The sequence below is a fragment of the Ceratocystis lukuohia genome (genome assembly GCF_044167205.1).
Source record: "Ceratocystis lukuohia strain C4212 chromosome Unknown Supercontig2_pilon, whole genome shotgun sequence".
Classification (NCBI taxonomy): domain Eukaryota; kingdom Fungi; phylum Ascomycota; class Sordariomycetes; order Microascales; family Ceratocystidaceae; genus Ceratocystis; species Ceratocystis lukuohia.
In genome coordinates, this window is record NW_027263521.1 from 3,669,980 (window position 1) to 3,675,979 (window position 6,000).

A 6,000-nucleotide genomic window follows, 5' to 3' on the forward strand; every position below is an offset into this window, starting at 1 on the left:
AAGCAGGAATGAGAACGAAGGAAGTCCTCGCATGCATTGAGCGGCCGAGTGAACGGAGATGAGCTTTTGTTCTTCTGCATTCTCAAGGGTTACAAAGTCCAAAAAAGCAAGAAAAGAAGAAGAAAAGTCACATTTTTTTCTGACGTAAGCCAGACAATGGCTGGGCAGAAACTTCGCGTATGAGCTAGCTTCACACTAGAGAAGCTGCTAAGTGATGGTGATGTGCCATTTAAAGTCCACTTGTGGGAGGTTCTATCGCCTGCAAAGACTTTGTGTGGAACATGGGGGGGGGGGGGGGGGAGAGAAGTTCGTGAAATAGGTTTTGGCTTTGGCCAGAGCAGCAGGGATTAGTGCATGTCGGGCCTTAGCTCATGGTCAAGATCGAAACCAAATACTTGGCCAAGTAGTTTTCAAGAGAAACAAACCATGCAACTCTTCAGTAGGAAGCCATCAGGAGGAAGGAAAGGAAAGGAAAAAAGAATTGAAGCCATACCGCATATCTGTGCTGGGAGTCGCTGGGATAGTCATAAATTCCATTGGTGAACAGGATGACAACGATGCTGGTTGGGAAAAAAGCTACGAACGTTGCGAGTGTTAGTAGTGGGAAATATAGCTCTGGTCAATGAAATATATGTGGAATCAAGAAGAGCAAGAAAAAAAAAAAATAAAGCTCCGCAAAGCTGTGGCTTTGTAGTAGCTGAATCAAAACCAGAATAACAGAGCTCAGTCAGTCACTCTCCAAATGGGTGAGAATAGTATGGAGCGGCTCATGAGTGCCAGGAAAACACAGAGCTAAAGCCTGCTAGAGAAAATGATCTAAATCATGCGGTTAGGAACGGAGAACGACCATGTGGAGTTTCTTAGCTGCCGGATCGCGTGTGAATGATGAAGTTAATGCATCTGATCGGTGTGACAGCAGGGTATACTAGGCATTATAGGAGCTTGAGTTGGTAAAGGCTCTTGCTCAGGGATGACAGTACCAAAGCCTAGCGTACACAAAGCATATGAAGCTTATGTAGATCAGGAAAGGCTAGACTTTTACTGTTCATTCAGCTTGAAGACTAGACGGTGCAGCTTGTATGCCAAGTCATGCCTATCCCTGGAGCACTAGCTCCAGTTAGAAACACAGTCATGTCTTTTCACGAATGCGTAGAAATGTTCTATGACGACTTTGAGAAGACAAGGCGGCGGTCAAGGACAAACAAATGTGAAGGTGCAAGCCGAGTTGCGAATCCTGGCAGGAATAGCCCATGAATCCCGGTTATTGGTATCAGCCCACGCTCTGCCGCTTTGATCAGGCCCACAACGAGAAGCAAGGACGGGCCTTTGTTTATTGATGCTCAAAGGATAGCTCATATCTTGAGAATAATAATGAAGCTTTTCACTCCAGGATGCCGGCCGAAATCATGAAAAGTGGACATTGGGCAGGTCTTCAAGTGATGAGTTTGCAATACCAAAGGAAGCTCAAATCCTCAGAAGAGAAGAAAAGAGACAAGAGCAGGATTCTGTCTAACCTGTCCCAGTGGGCCGCAAACCTCAGAGGGACGGAGAGGGGCAGACTCAAGGGGGGCTTTCCTTTTTTTTTTTTTTCCTCTGGCTGCCACTAGGAAGCAATGACGACGTAGAAGATGAATTGGCCGTAAAATGAAGATATGGCAAAGGGCGGGGAAAGGGAGGGGGGGGGGCTCCTTACCTCGATATTTCCGTAAGCACAAGGCGCTTAGCTGGAGTTAAAGCCTTGACGCCTGGTATGGTTGGATTTGACTGAGTCTCTGGTTTGTCCGTAATGAACTCACGCTATACGCAGCACAGTACGACGCAAGATCGACACAGGAGCGGAGAGGGTTGGAGGTGCGAGTGGCAGTGGTGTAAAAGATAGAGGGGTGACAAGGCAAAATGTGGATGCTACCTTGTGGATTGAATAGGAATTCATGTGCATTCAGTTTGCGCACCTGAAGAAAATCAAGTTTATACCCGCGGCTACGGTCTGGATGCTGGAATTGGAGTTGCGATATGATGAAGTTGGTAGATAGATGGGGTTTAGTCTAGCTGCATAAAGAAGCACTTGTTAGGTATTGATCGAGACAGGACATTGGTGGGCGCAACTACGTGTGGTGGTGGTGGTGGTACCACTACAAAAAAGCAACCTACCGCGACTAAACGTGGGATAGTAGTGATACAAGAACAAAGCTGTTCTTTGGTGTTGTGCGGTGCTATGGGAGCGTTGGTTGACGAGACAAATAAACTAGGGTCAAAGTCAATATGATATATAACGAGACGGGAGTAATGAAGTTTGGCAGTTGGGCACCCATGGCAGACTTGCTATTGACGAAGCCGCAACTAGGTTCTATCGACGGATTGCCGAGTGGCGGAGTGGTGGGTAATGCGATGCTTGTTCGACTCACCTTGACAAATGAGCTCGAAGACGATGCGAAATGCAAGACGAGAGCGGCGGATACCAGGGGAAGCCGAATTGAAGAGTTTTTTTCTTTGTTGCGCGAACAAACCGGGCCAAGTTCGTCTAGAAAAAGAAGAGCGGATTTAGATAGCGTTTGGGTGACCAACACAATATTGTGAATATCGCGAGACTGTATACAGCACGTGAAAGCTGCCGAGGAGCAAGCTCAGCGCTATTAAGTGGAAAGAAGATAAAAAGAGATCGAGAAGACAAAAAAGGGAGAGGTGGGAGAAAATTTGCGGTCCGTGACTTTCTCGCTGGGTGGACGTTGAAATGGTAGTTGCGTCTTGTTTGCTATTAAGCTAAGGAAGGCGCAAACCGACGTACTTTCCTGGGATCAACTTGAGGGGCTAGCTGTGCTGAGAAGAAGGAGATACAGGCTAATCACTATAGCGACACAGAAGAAGGCGACTGAAGCAGCAAAGATATAGGCTAGGCTAAGGCGAACAAAGGCGAGAAAATAGGATGGGCAAGAAGACTGTTGGCCGTGGCGGATGGGAGCAAGGAGGCCGAAAGAAGTAGGTTTCTGAAGAAAGAGAGACGAAGACAGATGTTGGCAGTCTCTAGTCCAGGTAGGCCACTGCTTTAAGTAGTCTAAGGTCAGAGTCTGAGTAGGTTAACGACAATTGATATTTAGAGACACCAAAAAGACGCGACTGGGTGTCATATCATAGAGTGAAGCCTGTGTGCTGGTCTTGCCGATGTGGCGTATCCTAAGGTACACAAAGGCAAAGGATAGACAACTCTGGAGATCATGATAGTGCAGGTGTGGGTATGGCAAGCTAGAGACAATAAAAGACACAGCAAAGTACACCCAGAGCAAGGCGTAGTGAGATAATGGGAACTGCGATGACGATGTGACGCCGTCATTGAGTGACAGAATCGACTCGCATCACAAAACCATGGGCTCAGCTGGGGGGTGGTCAAGGCCACTTACATAGTAGGTGTGATTATGAAAATCAGAGAGACGTGGTTACTTGTTTCTTTTGTTTATTTTTGGCTTCGAGACAAAGGTAATGTGATATGACGGAGAGGGCGAAAGAGCAAGGTGATGAATGAGGGAGAAAGAAGAAGAGAGACCAGATGCAAGTGTTGAAGAGACGAGGCCAGTGAATTATATATGTAGAGGCATACCCACTTACACGTATATTGTAGATAGGTCAACTGGCCATAGAACATTCGATAATCACCCGAGGCCTTTATAGACACACGGAACTCACGTTTAAGTCACTGGGCGAAGATTCCTTAGCTCTCGTTTGGTTGTTTAAGTCTAGGCTGGGAGCTTGAGGCGTGGGATGTGAATATGCAAAATGGGAAGGAGGGTGGCTCTGTTAACAATAGTAAAAAAAAAGAAAAGAAAAGAAAAAGACATAAAAGAATTAAATTAACATTGGACTGAATATTCGAATAGACCGCATCTGCATGACCCCCCCCCCCCCCCCCCCTCCCCTCCCCTTGAGAAATGTCGTTTTGCTTTTGATCGGTATATCTATTAACGCTGTTTGTTCTCTTTTGTTACTGAGCCCACGTCAGGCGTAGCAGCAAACACACGACACCCAGCCCTCCTTCAGCTGCCCGTCTTTGCTACTGTTGCCCTCCTATTTCCAGTGTCTCTAGACCGATGATTTCATATAACAGCTAACAACACATCTTGATGTCTGCGTTTTCCGTTGACCCTAGAATAGTAGTAGTGACCATTATCCATGCGTCAAGCCATTAACGCCAGCCAATATGACCAGCCATAGAGGGCAGCTCTATGTTTACACTGCTCAAGTTAGGGGCATGTTCTAGACGCCCAGCCTCCTTATCACAAGCTGATCTGAAATGGATGGACTTTCCATGTGAGTCATGTGTGGCAGCAGTAATAGCAGTCAGTGGTTTTGGAAAGAGAAATGTAGTAATGACAGTAGAGTGCCCTATACAAGACAGGGCGTGGAATTATAGAGGAGCCATGCCGACAACACTGAGCTTGTTTCTAGGACACGGTTTGCAATGCCAGTGGATGAGGGCCCATGGGGATTGCTCGGGCTGGCTTGGTATATACTCATATACTCGGATGTGGGCTTTTTACGGACAGCCCAAGCTTTCCTCACCCATCACATACTGTCGACTTACATACCCCCTGCAAAGCATGCTGCTGCTGCCCGGTTCTTTTACAGCGCATATTTTCCTCGCGGGTTACTGTGACCGCTTCCCCGGTTCTTAGACGCATAATTACGACCTTTTTGATTCTTTGCTTCTCCATTTTCTCTACCCCTTACCATAATGGACCTTGTATATGCTGTGGGCATTTGTTGCCTCCCACAGCCCGTGATAGGGCTGATGACTGACCACACATACACCACAGTGCAGAGTAAGCTAGTTTGCTGCCAAAAAGGGTATGGAAACGGCGGTTTACGGGCAGTGACCATGTGTTTCTAGGAAGATTGTACCAAGCCTCAGGGAGAAGACAGCGTATTCCGGTACAGCAAGAGAATAGAGCGCTAATACAGATAGTTGTGCTTGAGCTATGCAGATATCCGCTTGCTGGAGATGTGGCTATCCCCTTTTTCCTTTTCACCCCTATTCTCTCTTCTGCGCACTCAAGGCCTACAGCCTAGATACACCCCGCTCAAAAGTTCAAGCGGTCGATACGCCACAGCCCGAGACGGAAGAAGAGTAAGAGCATGGGGGGGGACTTGTGTGCATGATGTAGAGTATAGAAGTGAGCCATAGAGCACGTTGCTAGGCGAAGAGGCCGGAAAACCTGTTCAAAAACAAAAGTAGAATGCCATGAGCCAGCGAAGCGCAGCTGGCAAAGTACTGCTTCCACTATCAAATCGAGTTGAGGGGCTGATCTAGCCCATTTCCACGGCTAAAGGCCGTGGCTATGGATGTTGATCTGGGGCCATTTTGGCGGCCGCCGTGACTTCTAGGAAATGCAGCCAGGCTAATTTGCCTCTAGCAGCTTCTACAGATGTACAACTCCCCGTGTTGAAAGGGGATGTAGCAGTAAATGCCACTCTCCAGGGCTCTTAGAACGTCTAACACCACCCCCTGTCCCACCCCCTCCCCCCTCCCCACCTCTCACTTCCCACCCCCATCTCTCTTTCTCTCTTGTCTCTTTCTCTTTCACTTTTACTTTCTCTTTCTCTTTCTCTTTCTGTTTTTGTTTCTCTTTCTTGCGCTCATCTGCCTTTTGCTGTTTTGAGCAGCGAAATAATGCGCGGAGTGGGCTTTCTATTGGTCTACCCTACAATAGCACCTGAAGCCCTTCAAATCGGCACCGGGAGGAGCATGAGTGTTCCAGGTCAGGCGCGTCAGTGATAGGAGGCATCAATAACGAGGCCTTGGTCGTAATATTAGGTAGGTAGATGCCATAGCCTGGTCTGATGTGTTGTCTCTGTGTGTAAAGACAGGCAATGCTTGAGAGTTTGGGAGAGCCGGCCAAATGTGCAGTGAAAGGATGTTGTCTCTTTCGTGTTTGCTGCTCTTTTGCTGTCGTTGGCGCTGCCGGCAAAGCGCCGAGTGCCCGAAGCAGAGACACGCTACAGCAAAGCGCA